The following is a 24,017-nucleotide window of genomic DNA, read 5'->3' as shown; positions in this document are numbered from 1 at the left end:
ACCTTGAACAACCACCATCACACCACAAAGCTGCTCCAGGGGCCCAGCAGCCTCCCCCACACATGGCACACCTCCACCATGTCCACCATTTTTCTGGAGGTGGCTTATAAAAGAATCCAGACCCCCCATCCTTGAGGCATCTATAGCAGCAAGAGGAGCCAAGGGAGAGAACTGTCAGAGGTTCCTGAGTCTGAAATCAGTTCAGTTCTTAGGACTCAGCTCTGTCTTGACTGGTATTATTTGTTTTCTATCTTCTACCCCTTGATATATATACACACACACACCCCTTCCTCTTCTGGGCATCATTCACATATAACCACTGTGCATTTCACCATTCTCCCCTGCTGCCTCCACTCTCCTGCCTCACTTCCCACACTGTCTTCCTCTTTGATTTCCCCAAGAATATTACCATTTCCTTCTGTCTGACGTCAAAAATTCATACATCCTCAGCTCACATATCCACACCCAATCCTCTTTGGCACCGCTACCAACAATGATGCTGTCATAAATAAACAGATCAGGGTTAAGGTCTCTTTTACCTGGAAAGGGTTAACAAGCTCAGTAACCTGAGAAACACCTGACCAGATCAGGGACAAGATAATTTCAAATCTCTGTGGAGGGAAGCCTTTGTCTGTGTTCCTTGTTGGCTCTGTGCTCTCTTTTTGGATCTAAGAGAGGCCAGTCATGTCTCCAAGTTCTCCTGGAGTAGTTCCTACTATTCAATAGTGAGTATTAATTAGAAAGGCGGATTAGTCTTATAATTTAATTTCTACATTTGCAATTCTGTGTTTTGCTATAGAATTTCTTTAATTCTGTACTGTTATTGCTTTTACTGAGAAAGAAAGGAGGGGGGATTCTCTCCAGAGATTGATAAGTTTAGACCCTGTATTTTTGCATCTTGGTAATACAGAGATAGTGTACTTTTTTCTTTCTTTAATAAATTCTTTTCTTTGGACTTGGTTAATTCCTTCTCTTGTGGAGATTCAAGGGAAGGGGAGGGGGGAAAAGTGAGTTCCTCCTGAGGTTGATTCACAGGGTTGAATCGGTGTGAATCTCTCCAGAGTGGCTAGGAGAGAGGGAGGGGGGAAGTGGGCTGCTTCCCTGTGTGTAGAGATTCAGGGAGATTGAATCTGTGTTCCCCAGGGGAAGTTTGGGGAAGGACTGTGTCCCAATACACGTACATTATTGGGTGGTGGCAGCTTTTACCAGATCTAAACTAGGATTTAAGTTTAGAAGGATCCATGCAGGTCCCCATATTGGAACCCAACAGCTCCAAGTGGGGGTGAGACCTATGACATGGTAGGCAGCGGCTGGGATAAATTAAGAACCAGAGAAGCCATTGAGAGCTATTCTTTCCCTCCTTTTCAAACACAGAACACTCATATACTTCTAGTCAGAATGGCTTTTTGAAATTAAGGGAAAACAAAAACTCCATGAGAGAGTGCAGTGTATCTCCCTTCTGAAATAAGCTGCCTCTGAACTGAAGACATAGTCACAGCTGCCTCCAACAGAAAGCAGATCCCTAAAACACTCAAAGGTTCAGTACATAGAACACAAACCCTTAACAGTTACATAGTTATGCACGGCACACCCCTCCCTGCAACTAGATTTGTTAAAAAATTGTGATCCCATAATACGTTTTCTGTTTTTTTTTCCATCTAGTCCCTTAAGCTAAATTTTTTATGTTTATTATTGTAACACCTCCAGGCCTATTGTGCTAGGCCTTGTGTACACATATAGCAAGAGACAGTCCCTTCCCCTAAGAACTCATAATAAACAAACAGAGCAAGGGTGGGAAGGGAAACAGAAGGCCAGGAGTGAAATGATATACCCAAGGTGATAAAGAATAGAACTAGCACACTTATTTCTCCTGAAAAAATTAGGAATTTCTTAATAGTAAACTGAACTTCATTATCTGAAATTATCTCTATAGGTAACCTGTGTGTAGCAAACATATCCTGTAATTCTAGTATATTACTATTTCACTTCTGCGTATTTAAATAAACAAAAACTACAGTTAGGTATATTCTTTTTTTGTTTGTTTGTTTTATTCCCTATATAAATCAGTGTAGTCTTTACAACTGCAAGTCCACCTCTTCCAGGGATGACACAGGATAGTTTTTGGCAAGGCTAAGGGGCTACTAGATAATTCACATTAAATTACCCTGTCTTTCTATATTCTGGTCTCAGTCTAGTCACAAAATACAACATCCAGTAACCCTGATAAAAACTTTAAGATTTTTTAAAATTTTAAATTGGAATGTTATAATTAAAAAAAGAAATATACACACAGTTCAAAAAGATAAAGTAGTAGTCTCTAAAAGTTCAATACTGTTGGAACCTTTTATAGAAAAAAGTACATCTCTTGATTATTTTAATGTTTAGCTGTAAACAAAAAGCACACAAGGAAATTTATATCCTACATTTGGTCTCATTCTTTCTAATTCAAGAAACCAAATGGATTTCAAGAAAGCAGGAAAATTAGTCTCTTTGGCAGTAAACAAAGAACAGCTGGGTAAATGAAGGAATTGCATTCTAGAAAATCTCTCAGTGCAGTTTTTCCTCTTACTTAGTCAGTCAGTTTACTGAAATTTGCTTTGCTTTTAACTACTGTATGTTGACTTTTAGTACATATTGCATTAGCAAGTTTGATTTCAAAGTAGATTTAAAAACAAATTCTAACATGTTAGAGCGTTTCTTGGTTTAATTCTACAATGTCTTGTATATATTATGTTGGAATAAGATAATAACTAGTAAATCAGAAATATAATTGTCATTAATTTGTATTATTATAATGAAGTCTCTGAATAACTAATTAAGGTCACAATCCTATAAAGCCTAACACGCATGCTTTATTTTACCTACTGTGACTAGTCCTGCTGAAGTCAATAAAACTACTCACGCAGGCCATGTCTACACTACAAACTTCACTTGACACAAGTTCTGTTGTTGTACACGTGCTGACATTTGTATATTAGGCGCATGCATACTTTTTTGCTTGCATTGGAGTCGCACAAGTGCCTGGATCATTCAAAAGTGAAGTGCAGCCTGGGTAGGTATCCTAGTGTGCCATGGACAAGTGCAGTGCCTTTTGGGCCATTTTTCCAGTGTTTTGTGGGAAAGTAACAATTCACCTAGGCATTTCTGGAAAGCTAAAAGTCAAGTTCCCAGCATACAACATTCTCTATCCCATAATGCCTTCTGCATCCCATAATTTTCACACCGTTTTTTGAAAATCTCACAAACCCACATGGCACTTTTTGGTCTCTGCCATCGCTGACATAAGCATGGAGATTGCAGAGCTCAGCATTATTCTCATGAATGTTGCAAATACAGGACACGATTCTCCTATATTTGCAGACTTTCAGGAAATACTGCAACAATTAGGAGAGCAATGATGAAGAAGAGAATATCTTCAAGGAGGATTTTTTGATGAACATAGCAAAAAAAAATTCTAGGTTGCTCAGGGTGTTCATGGAGCAGCTGCAAACAGTGGAATGCCGCTTCTGAGTCAAAGAAATGAGCATTCACTGGTAGGATTGCAGCGTAATAAAGGTTTGGGATGGCAAGCAGTGGCTGCAGAACTTTCAGATGCAAAAGGCCACGTTCCTGGATCTGTGTACCAAGCTCACCACAACCCCCCAGTAGGGGGACACCAGAATGAGAGCTGCATTGACAGTGGAGAAGCAAATGGTCATTGTGTTCTGGAAGCTTTCAATATTGGATTGCTAGCAGTCGGTGGGAAATCATTTTGGAGTTGAAAAATCCACAGTGGCAGCCATGAACTGTGGTGGGGCAATAGACGGCATGCATATCCCTATTTTAGCACCTTACTACTGAATACAACAGAAAGGGATATTTATGCGCTAGTGGATCACCAGGGATGCTTCACTGACATCAATGTGGGTTGGTCAGGGAAGGTGCATGACGCTTGCCTCTCTAAGAACATCGGACTGTTCAGAAAGCTGTATGCAGGGACATTCTTTCCTGAGTAGTGGACAACCATTAGTGATGTGGAAATGACAATCATTCTGGGGGACCCAGCCTACCCCTTGTGCCCATGGCTTAGGAAGCTGTATACTAGTCATCTGGATGGTGCCAAGAAAAGATTCAGCTACTGGCTCAGTAGGTGCAGAATGACTGTGGAACGTACTTTTGGTAGGCCAAAGGGTCGCTAGCAGTGTTTACTCACTAGATTAGATCTCAGTGAGAGAAGCATCCCCATGGTTATAGGTGAGTGTTGTGTACTGCATAATATCTGTGAGGAAAAGCTGCCACCAGGGGCAAGCTGGAGCAGCTGTCTGCAGAATCTGAACAGCCAGACACTAAAGCTATTCCAAGAGCCCACCATGGAGCTATGCATTTGAGGGATGCGTAAAGGTTCATTTAAACAGTCCAGCTCAGCAGTATTCTGCCTTGAGACAATGTCTCTCTTGTGTAATTAAGATTATGTATTATTTGGTTTTTGCCTGTTGATATCTGTTCTGTAGTGCCTGCTGCATATTACAAATTGTGCTGGCTCTGGGCCTTTGCCTGCCACTCTAAATTGTGTGGCGCTTGCTGTACATTTATAAACAAGGCTTTGCATTGTCATGATGCTATGGATTCCACGGTGCTTGGTGTACATTTATAAATACTGTTTGATTTCCTGACTGCCACTATGCACTCTGCAATATTTGTTGTGAACTAATAAAGATATTTTAATACTCCAAAAATAGAACTTTGAGTACAAAAATTCAGTGCACAAAAATCGAAGTGCAAACAACCACATACGTCATACAACCTTCTAACAACTTAACAGGGTGACACTTTAAAAATTCCTGTTGAAAAGGAAGTAAATGTTTATGTCCATTTGTGAAAACAAAATGGTAGTTCAATGTAGTCTGTTGTGGCTACACATACACCAATCTGAGGCTTTCACAGGCCAATGTATGCGAAGCTGTGGTTTTCCTTGTTGTCCACCAGCATGGAGTTGTAGGGGTAAGAATGCCACTTGGTATGTTGTGGGGTGTAAGAAGCAGCAACCATCAAGCTCTCCAGAGTGAGTCTGGGTTTCTTGGACCAGTATGACAACAAGGGTCTGCAACATTTGGGTTTGCTGTCTGAGAAAATTCATAATGCATTTCACACTATTTGTCCTGCTGGGACTCACAGGCCTGTTGCCTCTCCTCTCTGTTTTTCTCCATACTCTCAATCAGACTGACCATTCAAGCCCTTCGTTCACGGTTCAGTGCAGCACTGGCTCACAGGATCTTGCAGAACATGTGTTCCCTAGTCTTCTTCCTTCTCTTCCTCCTCATAGTCAGGCATTCTGTGGCCATGGAAGGGATACCTTCCAAAGCCACCACGCCAGAAGCTGCTGATAAAAAACAGATGCATGCACCATTAAATTTACAGTCACAATGGAAAGCGAAAGATGGATTTCAAAATTCCTTTCCCTTATTCCAATGAATATTTGTAATAAGATACTTTTTATTCACACTTTAGCTTTGGAGGGACTAGTTGCAGCACTGCTCTCCAGTCCCAAGCATGAGTATGGCCTGTTGAGGAAGCTCACAAAGACACAGAGAATACAGCAGTCCTGATGTTCCAAAGCTACCTAGGCTCATATACTACCCAGTTTGTTACGATGGTGCCAGACAAACTCATCTCAGAATGGCATGGGAAAGTATCCTATCATAAAAGAAGAAATAAAGTGTCAGTATATAGGCTTGTAAAAGCAGCAAAGAATCCTGTGGCACCTTATAGACTAACAGACGTTTTGCAGCATAAGCTTTCGTGGATGTTTGCATCCGACGAAGTGGGTATTCACCCACGAAAGCTCATGCTGCAAAACGTCTGTTAGTCTATAAGGTGCCACAGGATTCTTTGCTGCTTTTACAGAACCAGACTAACACGGCTACCTCTCTGATACTTGACACCATGCAAAGTATATAGGCTTGTTTGTCAGCTTAAGATAGAATTTTGTGTTTGACTTTTTGGATACTCCTATTTTATACTAATGTGTGAAGAACAATGAACAAAGACACTGTGTGTTGTATTTCCCATAACCAGATGGGGGTTTTAGTACAATGAGAAAAGATAAGGGATAGAGCTAAAGTATTACAAGGCATGGTGGGAGTGTAATATATGAGCACACTAAGATTGCCTCAATCCCTATCTCAAGGCAAGGTCAAGCAACCAGTCAGGAGGGGCCAGGGGAAATTGAGGGGGAAGGTATAAAATACTAAAGGGCCAAAGAAATGCCTGTCCCTGGCTGTAGCACAACTTCACGCTTCACCCCTCCCATGGGCTACAAAAAAAGAGGTGGGATGAAGATCCTAGACTCACGACCCTCCAAAACAGAACATGACCATAAACTGTAAGGGGTGGGACTCTGGGCATGCATTGCAGGTATATATGGGTCTGCTAAGAAGAAGGAGATGGGAAATAGAAATGGGGAGGGAGGAATAGGGAAAGGGGACACGGGCAAAACTCTGTGGTGTCAGAGCTGGGAAGGGGGCCACAGGGTAAACACTCTACGGCATCAGAGCTGGGAACAGAACACTGGGAAAACAGACTCTGCTGGCGTGCAGAGCTTTGGATATGTTTGCTTGGAACTAACCCCAATAAACATCGAACCATCTGCATTTTGAACTTCTACTCTTCAGCTTTCTGTCTGCGTGACAAGAACCAGGGGAGAGGGTGATGGGAAAGCCCTCTAACATAAGGCTATGAGGGATAGATTGCACAGTATCCCTATGAGAGTTTCATTGAGGTCTCTCAGGAGGATAGAAGAGACATCCCTAGCCACATAAACAACGTGCTCTGAAAAGCCATCCCACGACTTGGCCCAACAAGGGAATGAAAAGCAAAATATGATTATCTGTTTGTACTTTGGTAGGGGTAGAATAAGATACCTAATTGATTTGGATCATGTAATCGGACTGTCATAGTAATAATTCAAGAATTTGTTTTTAATTGACTTCCTTTTTATTTTCTCACAATATACCAGTAAAGCAAAGTAAAGTAGAAGTTGCTACCTCTGTCTTGTAAAATTGGGGATAGGCCAGGCACCATCTTTAAATGGGGGAGTGGAAGGGAGAAGAGGAAAGAAAAGCAAATAAAACATTTAAAGAGAAATGCATGTATGCACTTACCTGAGCTCCCTTCCTCTTCATCTGCGGGCTCATTGCACTCACCTGGCATGACTCACTAGACTCCTGCTGAGCTTCAAATGGGTCTTGGCTCGCGGCATGGTTGAAGTCCCCCGTCCAGTCTTCCCTATCTTCTTCCTCGCTGTTCATGGCAGACATCCCCGTCTCAGGCTCCTCCCAGGTAGCCAAAGTGGTCTGTGGGGTGCTAGTGAGACCACCACCAAGTATGGCATGTAGTTCATTGCAAAAGTGGCAGATCTACAGGGCAACACCAGGATTTCTTCTTGCCCTTCTTGGCCTTGTGGTATCTCTGTTGAAGTTCCTTCACTTTTACACATGGATGCTGATCCCTGTCATGCCCCTTTGTCAGCATCCCCCATACAATCTATTCGTAGATGTCCACATTTCTACAGCTGTTCCATAGCTTGCACAGCCTCTTCTTCCCACAAGCCAAGGAGATCCAATACTTCTTTCCTGCTCCAGAGAGGGTCATGTCTGGTACTTCTCTCTCAGTGTGAAACCAGCACAGTTCGTCGGGCAGTGAGATGCACACAAAAAAAGGTAACCTGCTAGGTGAGCTCACCAAGATAGGCAATCAGGAGAGGACATTTCAAAAACATGCAGGGTTTTTAACAGGGGGAGAGGCAGGCAGTAGAGTTTAAATTGTGAGCATTGCAGTCACTGTTGTGAGGAATGGGGCATTGTGAGATAGTGACTGGATGATTGCTAGGGTCAACCTGCTAGGTCCTGCAGAGTCTACCTCCACCTTGCGTTTACCGAAGTAGAACGACCATGCTGTTTTAGGAGCTAGTTTTACTGCATCACTGTAATGCAATACTTACATCAACTGAAGACAAATTTGAATGTAGACACATGCATCAATAGGTCGACGCAGGGCAACTTACACTGATGTAACTTTATGGTGCAGACCAGGCCTCAGCGTGTATTAGGTTAAGCATGTGCTTAAGTCTTTGCAGGACCTGGGCCTTATTTAGGCAAACAAATCACTGCTTGAATAAGGCACATATACATTACCAAACAGCACTATTAGCCAACACTTTTTATACATCAAATAGATAAAAATATTTTGGGTCTGCTGTAAACATAAGAAAACAAGCTTGATGTGTACACAGTGGCAAAATGAGGACAGACACATGCATGGACTTAAGCGGTAGGCCACAACTTTTATTAAACTTTAACATAGGTGTGGAAGCAGGGAAAGCTTCAATAAGGATTTGAAGGGGATTTTAATGCGTGTCAGTCAGTTAGCAAGAGTCAGGCCATACTGTAACCCTAATGACGTGAGACTTGTAGGAGCAAAGATAGTGCGAGGCGACAGGACAAGAACTGTGTACAAAGTTATTACGACCTTGCAATCACTAACCAAAATGCAGGCTTGCTTTTCTTAAGAGAGAGACAAATAAGATAAGCCTTTCTGCTATGTATAAACAAAATGTATTTGTTGCTTTTTACTGTCTCCATGATTGCTAGAAATTGTCTGTAACAAAGGTATAAAGGCTTCATGTAATTGTTTACCAGTGGAGAGACCTGTCCAAGACTGGGGCGACCCTGTGTCCTATGGCACTCTCTCCCTCCATTGTAATTACTGGAGAAATAATAAAGTATTTGATTTTGCTGCACCCAAACAAAAAGCGAGAACTGAGTTTTTCTTCGACAATTTGGGGGCTCGTCCAGGATGGCAATGCCCACGGACGGCTACTACGGATCATTCCCCTTCGAACCCCATGGCGCCACATGAGAGGTATGAGACCTTTTGAAATCTCTATTGGGGTATCGGAGGAGGACTTTCCGTGAGGACGTCTGTCTCTGTTGGGCTCACGCCATCTGAACTTATTGACTGTGCAGCAGGATCAGATGCAAAGTGGTATTGGGGAGAGGCCCCAATAAGGTTAGTTTATAGCAGTACTGGGAACTGCTGAGTTGGCCAAGGTAAATGCATAAGGTAAATGCATAAGGTAATGCATAGGTAAATGCATTAGAATGCACCGGTGCTGAGGGGTTTTTACCACCTCAAGAGGGGTTGTCATACCGCCTCATGGTATTGGTCCGGACCAGGTAAAGATGCATCATGGTTTAAAAAAAAAATGCTAAAGAGAACAGTTTTTTGGTGTCTTTGACATGTTTGTAAATAAATTCAGGCAAATAAATTTATTAGATTGTAATAATTTGGCTGTGACCAATTTTGTTGAATTAGCTGACAAATGGATATAGTGCTATGTAATTAAAATTGTATTAGGCTCTAACGGCACTGTAAGAGGTGATGTTTTCTGTCAGTGTTTAAAAGCAGGAGTTAAAAGTAAAAAAAGCAAGCCAGAAAGCATCTGTGTTAATGCAAATTAACTAACTGATAAGGTAGAGGCCGCTGAACCAGGGCTGTCTAAGAAACACATATGAGATAATATGGGGTAGTTCCCCTGTTTTGCCTAAAATCAACAAGGGTATTTGTATATTTTAAGCAATGATTGACTGCCCAGAAGGGGTAGACCTCTGTTTTTGTCTTTCAGATAATCAGAGAAAACTAATGCCAGCTGAACAGCATTCAACGTACCATGATTTATTGGCACAGTGAAAATTATGTTGTGTGTTCTATGTTCTGTCTTGTGGTGTTTGTCTCGTGGCCAGAATTGTTGTTTAATATTTTCATGGGATGGTCTGATTTGAACTCAAGCGGAAGTGTTGGCTTGAAATGCAGATACTTGTTTTGTTCAACTTAGAATACAAAGTGTTTGGTTACATCAGAAAAATGTGATATACTAAAGTCTAATACATTTTCTTCAGTAAGAGAAAGAAACTACATTGGCCAAATCTTTTAATTAAGAATTGTTGTTAAAATTTGCATACCAACAGTCTTTCGAAGCAAGGACATGAAAAGTTAACCCACTCCCCATATTGTACAAGGGATCCTTCTGGCTACCTCAGACTTTTAGCCAGAGGGCTGGGGATGGTGGAAAGCTTTTGGACTAGAGGTTATATTAAGTGAACTTCTCAAAGTGGGTGTGCTTGTCCTGGCTTGTTATTCCAAAGTTCTGTAATAAGGTTATTTTCGTGAAAGGGTATATGTGGCATACATTGAATAATAAGACTAATGTACTGTATAACAGTAATGTTTATGTGTTCATGGTATAAAAGAAGGTGTATAAGTAAAGAGTAAAAGTTTCCTTTGTATGTTAACGAAAAAAAAAAAAAAAGCCAAGAAGGGAGAAAAAAGAGAATAGCTAACATGCTCAGTCTAGGAAAGGGGGGATGGTTGCTGCAGTTAAACGAGGTTGGTGTGCAGCGGGCAGCCCACCCTCCTCTTTGGGGACCTTTTGTAAATATTCAGATTGATTTTATTTCAATGTCTAAATGTTGTGGTTATGGGTATGTATTAGTTTTAGTTGATGTATTTACCAATTGGGTTGAAGCTTTTCCCGGCAGGAAAGCAGATGTCAAGACTGTTGTGAAATTTTGCTTAAAGATTTTGTGCCACGTTTTGGCATCCCTGTGAGTATCAACAGTGATCGTGGAACTCATTTTACTGGACAGATTGTAAAGGAGTTATGTGCAGCTCACTGCCCTCACCACCCACAGTCTGCTGGGACAGTGGAACGCCAGAACGGGATTTTAAGAAAATAAACTGGCCAAGATTTGTGCTGAAACAAACTTAAAGTGGCCAGATGCCCTTCCTTTGGCACTGATGAGTATGAGAGCCATTCCCAATCGAAAGACTGGACTCAGCCCTCATGCAATTTTGACAGGACGCCCAATGTGACTACCAACTGCATCCCCACTAACCCCAGCTCAGATGGACATTCATTTGATGGATAACATAATGCTTAAGTATTGTCAGGCACTAATGAAATGTGTTAAGTCTTTTTATACACAGGTGAAGGAAGCACTACCGAAGGATCCTGTGCAACCTTGCCACTCCTTGAAACCAGGAGACTGGCTCTACATAAAGATCCATCAACGAAAGACTGCCTTGGCTCCACGCTGGAATGGCCCTTTCCAAGTCCTGCTGTCCTGCTGTGAAGTGCCAAAGACTGACTGCTTGGACCCAGGATTCTCACTGCAAAAAGACCCCTCCACATCGGAAGAATTTTCCTACTGATGATTAGCCTATTCTTCTTCTAGCTCTACTGTGCTTCTGGACAGCAGGGAAAAAGGACAAGGTGACGTACTGGCAACCTCTCCCTTGTCCACTGACAGACCAACTGTGCCTTTAGACTTTTCAAGAAGAAGCAAAGCCATTACAGGGTGATATGTGCTGGCAACCTCTCCCCTGTAGGATGCTAAACCACAATTGTTTTGGGAAAGAAGAAGAAACACTCACTCCACTGACATTGCCAAAGTCCAGGAATTCCTGCCTAAAAAAGACATTGAGAACTGACCCTGGTGAAGAAACAAAGTATTGTACACTGGCAGGAAGAAATTTATGGGACCCATGCTTGGGGATGTGGTATTAATTGGATTTTGGGGTTTGATCTACAGGCTGCGCCCTGTGTTTTGGATAAATCCTTCAGGATGTATTGCCCTCCCTAATTGGATTTTAAATGACATTGCCCTTATCAGGTTTTCAAATCACTTCTACATACCCAGATTGCTCACAAGGGGCTGCCATTAGATTAGCACAACAGAGGGCCTGGGTTATTTCCTCTGGAAAGAAAGAGAACTGAGCAGATCCCTGTGGGCTAGGGCCAATATCTTAAAAGCCAAGAACATGATAAGAAATTGGGCCAACTGGAACAGGCTACTAGCCTTATTCTTTAAACTCAGCTATCTTAAGTACAGGCTGGAGTTGGTGAGTTACATGTCATTTCAGCCCTTAGTTCTATGACCCAGAAGTTACTGACAGAGATGGTATTGAATATCACTGAGGCTGGGAAGGCATTGCAGTGGGATCTAGACGCATCAGGAGTACCATCTGATCTGTGGTCATGGAGACATACTTGGACACTTTCTGAATGGAAGTGTGGACATTCACAGTGCTCCTTCCAAGCATATGGACCGGTTAGGGTGGGTGTGGGCTCCCACATACCGAATCCTGCTGGGTTTTTCTTCGACATAGGGGAGGGATGCTACCTGCCCATCACCCTAACTTTCCTTACCATATAACCTGTAACTGGCACCCATACACATAATGCAGCATAGGCTCTCCTCTCTGAGTCCTAGCAACCTCTCCCTTGCGAGGGAGACAGAGAGGGCAGCAGGGTGGGGAACCCGGCCCGTGAGGGCCACAAGGTCTGACCTCAGCCCACAGAAGACACAAAGTCTTACCCTAATACTTGAGCCCAAGGCCCAACACCAAAATCCCAGGTCTTTTACCTCTGGGAACTGTTCATTTTATTCTCTTAAGTGCACTGGAAACTGGCCACAAGTTGCTACAAATAAAGAATTCTATCCTAGTACCTCAGTTAGGTACTAAGTATGTTCCTACTTAACCTACTGTGGCTTGCAAGTGCTGCAAGGAAGGCAAAAAACTCCCTGGGCCTCTACCAATTGTCCCACGGGAGAAAAAAAATTCCTGCCTGATCCCCTAAACAAGTGATCAGCTAGACCCGCAGCATCTATCAGGCACGGCTCCCATTCCCATGGGTAGGATAGACTGCTGGAATGCAGCTGACAGAGGCTCTACCTGGCCCTTGTGCTAGGTTAAATCCTGGGAGCTAGCCAATAAGCACCCCTCTCTCCCAGCTGGCCAATGGTTGCCAGAGACTCCCACGGAGAGGAGCTACCTACTGTCCTCTGGTGAATGTCTCCCTCCCTTGCTACTGGGACTATGCCCCTTTCACCACTGGCCCCATCAAGCTCTCCCACCCATTGATGTGGTTGGGTGTTATTTTTCTTTTGAAAGGGGAAAAAAAGATTAAAGACAATCTTTATTTTTAAAATAAATATTACTTTTGATTAAATTCACTCTTCTTCCAGCCAAACCTTACATTTTCACTCAGTCCTGGTGATGTTCATTTAATTCAACCAGCATTCTCACATGCAAGCTTTTTGACATTACTACCCATTTACCTGATAGCTACCGTATACAATCACTGTTTCCCAAAAGCTTCATTTTTTAACCCTTTGAGAAATAAGCAGAAATTGGCTATCCAGAAAAAATATGCACAACTATAAACAAAACAGGTTCATTTTTGTGTTTCCAAGTGCTTCTTTTCATGTAATCTGAAGGAGTTTGTGCACTGACTTTACTTCTGGTTGTGTTTCTATTTTTAGTGGCAGTTTGTGTTTAACACTCCAAACTTAAATTACTTTGCATGCACCATTTTAATGTTATGTTAAAGGAATATTATGTGTGTCAATAACTGAGAATGCATAAAGGTAACCTGAGAAAAACAAGATGCACCCAGATCTCAAAGGACTAGTTATAAAAAGTGTTGGGGAAGCGATGGAATCAAAATAACGTTTGCAATTCATTCAATTTACCAAGAGTGTTAAAAATGAGAATTCTGACATATTTAAACTCTGTGTTACTCTGCATTAGGACAATAATACATATTTTTTCTATCCTAGTTCTTTCTGTAGTGGATAAGGCTAGGGTTTGTAGATACTGCAAGAGCAGTGAAAGAATGTAAATGAAGTATATTTATATACTGTCTTCTGCATATACAAAGTCTAGGTGAAGAATACTATACCTAAGGGAAACTGCAGGGGAGGAATTAGGAAACTGAAACACATCTTAATTAAGGATCACAAACAATCAAGGTGCATGCAGATGAGAATTGGCATGGGATGGTGCAGAAGAACTGTGGCAACTGGGAGAGTTGTTTCACTTGTTACATAAAAGCTATTGCGACCTCACCTAGACTTTCCTTCCCTTGCTTAAGCAGTTGAAATTCAGGCCCAACTACACATGTATTGGCTTCTGTATAGCATATCCCATTTCAACTGTGTATCAGAACTCTCAACAGAGGGAGTTTGACACACGCAGAGCATACAAGATGCCAAATATATGACAGAGAGATCAACAAATGAAAAGGAAGCACTATGACGGGTCTCAGGATAGATACAGTTAGGCCCTAATTTGAGGTATAAAGAGTGAATGATTGATCACAAAACCTTATGACTCCTAAATTTGACCACAAACCACTAGCTGACCAAATCACTTTCTCTATACAGAAGTACGAAAAAAGAAAGTCAGGTCACTCAGGAAACTGGGAATGGAATATGCAGCATTTCAACTTTATGTCAACAATTTGTACCAAGCCCATGTTGGAAGTGACCAAACTCTGTAACCATTTAGTGACTATTCAGTACTCTATATGAAATGAACTGGTGGTTTCAGTCTGGGTCCCAGCAGATATGAATCTACATCTCAAAACATACTGTTATAATTAGCACTTGTGCTATAAGTCACACCATAGAGGCTATAGATTGAACAGGCCCTGAGACTCAACTACCCCTGTGATGGTGTGCTCCCCCACCAGTAGGATGGCACCTCCTCCTAGTCACCCAGGGGAATAGCTCACCAAGTCAATGCTGCTTTCCACAGTTACATGCCGTCCTCTGCCTCTCTCTCTCTGGGTCTGCAGCCCTTCTCACACCACGGGCTGCTGCTGTCTCTTTGTGACTTGGCCCTCCAGACAGATCATTTTGGCATTTTACCCTTCTGGGATACCAAAGTCTTTGCTCGCTCACAGTCCTAGGCAGTCTTCCCATTCACTGCCTTGTAGTGCCACTCCCTCAGTGGTTGGCAGGGGAACCCGGGCCCACTCCCTACTCTGAATTCCAGCTCAGGGACCCTCTGGCCAGCAGTCAAGATCTGTTCCCTTCTAGACCTTACTGCCTTTTCCCAGAGCCCTTTCCTACCTTCCTAGCTTCCCCACTCTCTGGGTTTGCCAGCCAGCCCAAATGCACCTCCCTTCTCCAAGGGAGTGACTGCAGATTTTCCCAGCAGCCCCCATCTGCTGCCAATTTCCTGCCTTTCTAGGCCCAGCACAGCTCATTCCTCTTCAGCTGGGCTTCCTCATTCAATCAGAGGATTGCTTAGCCACCTGATTCCCTTCAGCTGTGGCCTGTTGCATTAATTAGCCCCCTTCTCGGTCTGCCTTAACCCTCTCAGTGCATGTGGGTTGAACACCCTATCACAGCCTTACATCCTTAAAGCTGGTCAAGACTGTGTCACATTGATGAGGCAGAGTAGCGAAACTTTGCTGCCCTTGCTATACCTGTTCTGTGAATAAATGTAGTACTTCAGTCTCCAAGTCCCCCTAACCAACAAAAGCACTAAAACACTTCATGAGCACTAAACTTCACACCACAATCCATTATGAGTATTAAACTAATAATGTGCTTTGTGAGCACTAACATTTATAACACAAATTATGAAGAATAGTAGCCTAAACCAGTATTATGGGAAAGATTAAACTATGTTAAACTTTTACCTCACCTAATTAGAACTGAAAAGTTCCAGTATTAGTTACACCAGACCCCTTTAAACCATTTTCAAGAGGATATTTTCAGCCATATCATCAAGGGAATTGACCCCAGGTAGACCTCATATGTACTGGATGAACTATCACTCTGTTGCAAAAAGAGTTGGTTTACCACCAACTAAGGTTCATGAGGTGACTCAACACCATCATGGCCAATGCCAACTACTGACTTGCGGATCTAAGGAGCAATATGCAAATGAAGTTTGAGGATCACTGCGGGCTCGTTAAACCAACTTTTAGTTAAGACATTTTTCCACTATTAGTTGAATACAGATGTCAATGTAACTAAATTGAGAATTTTAACAGTACCAGATCTAATCCCGGGAGATCTGTTACTGGCTTTCATTTGAAAAGGGACACCTGCAGTAATAAAAATGTGACCATTCATATGTATTCTGAGAACAGTGGTTTTCTAACACTACTATGAAAGAGCCTAGTATATGAACCACTCTGTTCAAGCCTTGCTTTCAACAAGAGCTTTTGGGTGTTAGTAAATCTTTCCTAATGAATGGCAGTATCCCTGCCAGATTTACAAATGCTGTACATTCCTTTCTGAGGGTAGATTTATAAACACCCACTTTCTCTATGCTAATCTTCTTAATATATGGATCAAAGCTACAATATTTAGAAATATCAAAATGCACATTCTTGTTTTTCATGAAGTTAACATCAGCATAAGTTTGTTGACAAACCAATAATCACTTTTTATAATTTACATTAGTTTTGTTGTATCAATGCAGACTCTTAAAAACATTTTTACACCAGATAAACTTGTGACTGTTGAGCTCATAATGAATTTTTAGGAAAGACTCCTTATTGACTGTTTCTGCTGTAAGTTTAACAATTCATTTTATTTGAATTAACTATCAAGTTATCTTCCTGTAAGCAATGAATGTTTTCATGTGGTGTTATATTAAGAGTATTTAGCAGGGCTTGATTAATTCAGAAGCCAAGGTACAGCAACATAGCTTACACCAGAAAAAATGTTTTAAACAGGCAGGCGCTTAAATGTCCTACAGTCTGGAGAAAACTGTAAAAGCTAACATTCCTTGTCCAAAGCCAAGAACATGAAGCTCAGTACAGTCTTTATATGGAAACATTCCAAATGTCAGTATTTACTAAACTAGAAAGGTATAGTGGCTTAATAGTCTCATTTTTCACCTGGAGACAGCAAGATTCAGAAACCAACTCACAGTTCAGGTATTCTCAGTGTTCTAAGATACATCAGAAAGCCACCACATTCATTGGGGCAGTTGACAAACTGCTCAAGAGAGGCCAAGAAATGAATCAGGAAGAGGTGCAGTAACTCATTATGCCATGAAAATGTCCATAAATGAACAACAAAACAGCAGTGAAGAATTTAGCTTTAAAATTCACACCACACTGGGCATGAATTAGCATAAGTCATAATCCAATGTGTGTTTTACTACTTAAATACACTGACCTGATAATAGATTAACCCCACTTTCCTTCCCTTTTAACATATTTTGCACTTCATAAACATATTAATACACCAGAGGCAAAAGTGGCTAATGAAGTCCATGCTATAAATTGTGTTTAATACAGCCATGGCTTAGAAAGCTCATTAGAAAGAATAAAGTAAACCATAGAATAGGTTATTTTTCAACTTTTTCCTTTATACTCTTTATATAGTTTAAACACAGCATACACCATTTCTTGGAATTCAGTTTGTGAAAACAGGAACATCACAAATGATTACTGTACATAAATTACATTAAGAATGAAGATCCAAGTTAACAGCCAACCATCAAAACAAGTACAGACAACATGTAAGGCAAACGAAGTACATTAACCTCTTCACAAATATGAATCCTGTTTTTAAACAAAGACACTGGATGTATTCAATCAAGTAATAATTTCATAACTTGTCATTCCAATAAAAATAATACAACTAAAAAAGAAAAAGACGACATTAAAAAGTTTGATCACCCAAATTTCTGATCCAGATAATCTGCACATGGAGAATATATATTTATATTTTAAGAGGCAAAAGTTTAAGATAATGGAAAAATATTCTCCATGTCACCTAAATAACTTCAGAAGGAAACTGGGATGAAAAAAGAAGTGTCATTAGGCAGTTACACAAATTCAGTAGCAGAAAGTGAACATTTCATCATATAAATATACATTCAAGACACACACCTACCAACTACTTTTTCTGGTATCATTTTAGAAAGTATTTGAGGAGATGCCAACGCTTTTCCATTATTATGAAATGACACATTATAACTAGGAAGCAAAACAAATGTATTTCTTAAACTTCCACTGGTGCAAATAAAATAATTTACAGACAGAACAATTACGAACAAAAGAGAATAAAATAGAACATTATTGCCTCTCAATTCATAAACATCAAGTGTAAATCACCAACAATACACAGGGCTTGAAAAAGGGCCCTGGTAGAATCAGAGATTTTTAAGTTCATAAAGGTCCATTATGATGATTACATGTAACTGGACTTCCAGCCACTGGATTTTATTATGCATTTGTCCGTCAGATTAAAAAGTCTTCTTGTAGCAGGTATCTTCTCCACATGTAGTCACCTATTATTAACCTTTTCTGTGACAAAATTAAATTGAGCTCCTTTAGTCTCTCACACCAAGGTATATTTTCCAGTTCTCAAATCATTCTTGGAGCTCTTCTCTGAATCCTATCCATTTTTTCAACATCCTTTTAGAAGTGACACAACAGAAATGGACATAATATTGATCTACTTGTCTCACCAAAGCCACGTGCAAAGGTAATGTCACGTCTCTCCTTTGGTTTGATATTGCCTCTTAATACCTCCAAGTATTGCATTATCCCTTTTTGCCACAGTTCACGTTTAGCTGGTGATCTTAAATGACTCTTACGTCCTTTTCAAAGACACAGCTTTCCAAAATACAGTCCCCCAATCCCGAAAGCATGCCCAACATTATTTTCTGCTAGATGACTGTTGTACAGGTTGAACCTCTCAAATCCGGCACTCCCTGGTCCGGCAACATCCGTGGTCCAGCATAGGCACCGACTCTATGGGTGCTCCAGCCCTGGAGCACCCAGGGGGAAAGATTAGTGGGTGCGGTGCATCCACCAGCACCAAGCTCCCTCCTTTGCCCCCCTCCCGCTGTGCCTCTCGTGAGCCAGCGGCCCCGCGCTTACCAACTCCTCCTCCTCCCTCCCAGCCCTTCCGGAGCACTGTGAACAGCTGATTCGCAGTGTTCAAGCTCTGGGAGGGAGTGGGAAGACCTGGGGCCAGCGGCTAGGACCCTGGCGAATGGACGGTGGCTGGGACCTGGGGCTGGCAGTGGGGCCCCTGGGCGGAGGGCCATGCTGGGTGCAAAGCCTGGGTATGCTGCAGCATCCCCTGCACTCCTATTTCCCATGCCTATGGAGACCTGCTGGCACTCTGCATTGACCTCCCGTGGTTCAGCAAATTCTCTGGTTCAGCACTGGTCAGGTCCCAAGAGTGGCGGACTAGAGAGGTTCAATCTGTATTACAACTAGAGTTGGTTGAAAGCATTCAAATTTCAAAATTTTCCAGGAAAAAATGGGACTTTTTTAAATAAAAATGTCTGCTGAAAAATTCATCTCATATTTCAGCCAGCTCTAATTAATATACATGCTGTTTAATTATGTCCATCTGTAACATACCCAGGGTACAATCTAGACTATTAAGTAGCTGTGCCACCCCTGTTCTTACCTGCGATGCTTTGCTGCTGTGGTCTCCAGTCAGGATTGCTCCCAAATAGCCTCCAGCATGTAAGTTACTCCTATGTTACATCTATGCCTGTGTGCACTGGCACCCTGCTAGTCACCTCCAGGCTTTTACCAGCTGAATCACACTGCAGGGTGACCCCAACTCATGCCCAGTCCCAGATTTTTCCCAGAAATTTACGTCTGATACTTCCCAGCTCTCTTCTGTTCTGAACAATACAAGCTTATATAAAGTCCATCATTTCATTAATAGAAATTATATGCACAAACCTTGTTACCCCAGATGGAGTTTCCCAAAAACACGAATTCAAACACTGGGTTAGATAAAACAATAAAACAAATGTATTAACTACAAAGAGATATATTTTTCGTGAATACAAGTAATGAGGCAAAATGTTACAAGAATAATAAAGATAAAATGCAACTGGTGCCTAACTTAAACTATGTTAAATTCAAAACAAAGTTTTTCTCGCCAAATGTACTCAACAATCTTACTGGCCAAACTCCTTAGGCCAAGATCCCTTCTTCTATGTAATGACTGCTTCCTTTGTTCCTTCTCATGCAGTGAATTGGCCTAGAGAGGAGGAGGGGTACTTTGGGGTGTCTGCCCCTTCTTTTTTAAAGCCCTGTCCACCCTTTGAGAAGCATTTCCAGCTGGGAGCATAGTGACAGGCAGACTGTGTGGATGGGAACCCCAGGCTGTTTCTTTGCTAAGATTTAGATTTTCTGCTTATGCCAATTTCCTGCCAACAAATAGTCACTTAGCAAGTAATGGCCCACTGACCTTGTTTACACCTGGCTGAGGCATTGGCTGCCCTTTGTCTCTGAGGAACTGGTTTGTTCGCTACCCAGACTTGGAACATGTTTTAATAACACCATACAGTGGAATCTTATAACTTTACATACAATGTTGCCACACAGATTTTACAGTTTTTAAATGATACTTCACAGGGCATACTTTGTATAAAGATTATTACAATAATGTGCAAGGGGGGAAAATACAGGGGTACAGTCTGTCACACCATTCTACAAAGTGAGCCAGATTGCTCTCTAACAATGACCTGTCCTCGATATTATTTGCCACCGCATTTCTCTTTGTGCCATCTACAAACTTTATTGGAAGTGACTTTACATTTTTCTTCCAGATCATCACTAAAAATGTTGACTATCATAAAGTCACTGATGCAGATTTTGGAACCACTTAATGACTTGTCTAGTATTTTAATTTATATTAGTGTTTACAAATTATAGCTAAACCTCCCACTAACACACAAAACACATTTTTGGAAAGTACCATCTACAATTGGTAGATGCTAAATGTGCAATGTTCTTTCTCATTCCACATGCTGCCTAAGTGCACAAGGTAACAAACAGGTTACTCAAAATTTCCTTTCTTCTCCTTCACCAGGTGTATATTCAGTGTAATGTGCTCTCCAGGTTTCTTCTCAAACATAATAATTCTACACACTAATGTGAATCTAAACAACTTAATGGGTTGAAGCCTTCCATTTCAATTGGCTCACATTTTCATATAAACTTCCTGGTTCCTTATTCATATTTTAAGTCAGCCTATGATCAGACATACGTTTGACTCCTTTGTATATTTGCTCTTCCAATACCTCCCATGTGCAAGGGGAAAACTTTGCTTTCCTGTATAATCATATGCTTATATCAACACCTTACAGAGGTAACTATTACTAGATCAATTTCACTCACCACTATTAAACCAACATTTGGAAGAGCCGTCTCTCTATATTGCAAGGTACAGACAGATCATTTTCCCATAAATATTGCCAGAATTGTATTGCCAGAAAACCTAATTTTTCCAGGTGGGCTGCACATCTAAACTGTACTGTTTTAGTAAAGCTCATTAAAGACTGAATTTCACATGTGGCACTAAAACTAAAGTGTATAACCTTTAATCTGATAAAGTCTGATGGGATCTTATTTGTGCCAAGTAGCAGTTGCCGTGGGCCTCTCTTTCTAGTCTCACACTAATCTCTCTGTATTCCTGCCCCAGCTTCTGAACTTTATAAGTGTTTTAACCTTCTAGCTCACAGCAGCTTCTTTGGAACAAACTGAGCATCGGTCTTCCTTTTGTGCAGCTGCTTTGCAATATAAAGGAAGCTCAGGGTTCCTAACTGCCAAAGAAATGTGCTTTAGCCCACGCAATCTCCTCAGCTAGAGTTTAGGTGCTTGTAAAGCAAAGACCCAGTTCAGCATAACAGGAAAAACATTTTAAAGAAGCTTTGAGGAGCGAAAGATCAACCCAGGAAGAATAAGATTATCTGCAGTGGAGTGGGCGAGACAAACTAATTCAGACATTTTCCAGGAGATCTGCTACTCCAAGAACTGCTGCCACTACCTAGAAAATAGCTATGCTGTTCATGGTTGTTATTTGTGTGAAAGCAGCACCTAGTACTGGGGTGTGGAATATTCTCCAGGGAATAGGCATCCCTAAAGGCAGCATCAAAAAACAATTGCCCAACATTGACAGCAACGCACCAAGAAATGGGAAGCAGATCCCAAATTAAAAGTATACATCTTTGTAGTTATTTAATGTTTTTTGTTTCTAGTGACAAATATTACTGTTTGCACTATTTTTGTGCTTCTAATTTAATTTCTTAAAATGTGCAGACAATGGGCTTGATTCAACAACATATCCATTCCAAAATTTCTTTTATGAGATGTTTTACATCTCTTTTACAAATATTTCTCAGTAAAACAAACAATCATTATAAATAGTTCTTTATTTTTTGGGTGAAGTGGGGGTGGGAGGTTATTTTTTTGGTACAAACTTAGTTTTGAACAAAATTGCTTCATTGTTAACTTGACTGTGAGTTTTCATGGTTATTCTCTGTAGATTAGCCGTGGCCTGTGCAAGGGAATGCCTTTGTGGCTTTCTGTGCTGTGTCACTGCACTCTGCATGCTTAGAAAAATCTTCTGGCACACTTCAAATTGCAGAAGCGTATTTCAAACACCCAAAAAGAGAAGGCACCAAGTGAACTACAATCAACTCAACAGGTTTCAGAGTAGCAGCCGTGTTAGTCTGTATCCGCAAAAAGAACAGGAGTACTTGTGGCACCTTAAAGACTAACAAATTTATTGAAGCATGAGCTTTCGTGAGCTACAGCTCACTTCTTCGGATGCATAGAATGGAACACACAGACAGGAGATATTTATACATACAGAGAACATGAAAAGGTGGAAGTATGCATACCAACAGGCAGAGTCTAATCAATTGAGATGAGCTATCGTCAGCAGGAGGAAAAAAACTGTTTGAAGTGATAATTAAGATGGCCCATAGAAGGTGTGAGGAGAACTTAATCTCCTCACACCTTCTATGGGCCATCTTAATTATCACTTCAAACAGTTTTTTTCCTCCTGCTGACGATAGCTCATCTCAATTGATTAGACTCTGCCTGTTGGTATGCATACTTCCACCTTTTCATGTTCTCTGTATGTATAAATATCTCCTGTCTGTGTGTTCCATTCTATGCATCCGAAGAAGTGAGCTGTAGCTCACGAAAGCTCATGCTTCAATAAATTTGTTAGTCTTTAAGGTGCCACAAGTACTCCTGTTCTTTTTGCAATCAACTCAACAGTATTTCATTTAGAATATTTCAGGGAATAAAAAGTAGCAGAATTAAAATTGGCTGGCTATATAGCACTGCACAGCTCAGCTCAAACAGTTGACCATTTAAGAGAGCTAATCACATCACTGAATCCTAACTCTAAGGTATTATAGACATACCAAATGTACAGCACTCTTTAATGTTTTGAGTCTTGAGCCGCACAAGGAACTACTAGCAGATATTGGTGACAGCTTCTTTTCACTTCTAATTGATGAGAACACTGGTATACTTACAAAGACTCTTTCTGTTGTGATTAGATACTCTAGTTTTTCAAAAAGAAAGATGATGTCAATTTTCTTCAGCGTTATTTCAGTAATTGTCACTGATATGGGCACATTAGTACATTCTTTGCATAAAGCTTTAAAAGAAGATGACCTGGACTTGAAAAAGTACATTGGCATTGGTGCAGATAGAAGGTGCCAACGTTATGGCAGGATGCAACCATTCAGTATACAAGATACTGAAAGAAAAGGTGCCATACACAGAGGGCAGGACAAGAAGTAATAGATTCAAACGACAACATAGCAGATTTAGATTAAATCTCAGGAAAAGCTTCCTAACTGTAAGAACAGTAGGACTGCCTAGGGAGGTTGTGGAAGCTCCTTCACTGGAGGTTTTCAAAAGGAGGCTGGAATAGCCATCTGTCTTAGATTGTTTAGACACAATAAATCCTGCATCTTGGCAGGGGGTTAGACTAGATGACCCTTGTGGTCCCTCCTAACCCTGTGGTTCTATGATCTCATCCTGGTAAAGTTCTTTAGCCATTTTCTAAACCTAGTTGGAAACAAATCAAATGAAGTATTACCAACAGATCTGGATTTCCTTGTGCATAATATCCAGTTCTCACATAGTTCAAAGAGAAAATTTTTGTACAGGGAATTGTACAAGACTACAGAAGGTCCTGAACCAAGAACGATGATTCAACTAGCAACAACTAGGTGGCTCAGTCAAGAAGAATGCATTTCCACTATTTGGAAGAAGTGGGATGCTCTTAACTTACACTTTCAATTGTAAAAGAACTCAGAATGGTGTTACACAGCAAGTCTCCTTAGTAACATGTTGGCTGACACAACAAACTTTATACAAT

The 24,017-nt window shown here is 41.1% G+C and overlaps 1 protein-coding gene across 10 annotated transcripts in view; it reads right to left on the bottom strand.

Annotated features, from left to right (window-relative positions):
- The window catches only part of LOC123372784, a 166,736-nt gene that overhangs the window by 140,796 nt on the left and 1,923 nt on the right, over positions 1-24,017 (bottom strand). For 8 of the 10 annotated variants that reach the window (XM_045021247.1, XM_045021252.1, XM_045021251.1 and 5 more), the window contains exon 1: positions 5,205-5,667. The exons of 1 other annotated variant lie outside the window; for it this stretch is intronic. The gene's annotated coding sequence lies outside the window, so the exon portion shown is untranslated. Of the gene's footprint in view, positions 1-5,204; positions 5,668-7,181; positions 7,811-24,017 lie in introns of those variants that run through there. One more of the 10 variants, XM_045021248.1, reaches the window with a different exon arrangement.

Source organism: Mauremys mutica, chromosome 6 (assembly GCF_020497125.1).
Source record: "Mauremys mutica isolate MM-2020 ecotype Southern chromosome 6, ASM2049712v1, whole genome shotgun sequence".
NCBI lineage: Eukaryota > Metazoa > Chordata > Testudines > Geoemydidae > Mauremys > Mauremys mutica.
The sequence above is the reverse complement of the archived record's forward strand: the minus strand, read 5'-3'. Positions and strand labels throughout refer to the sequence as shown.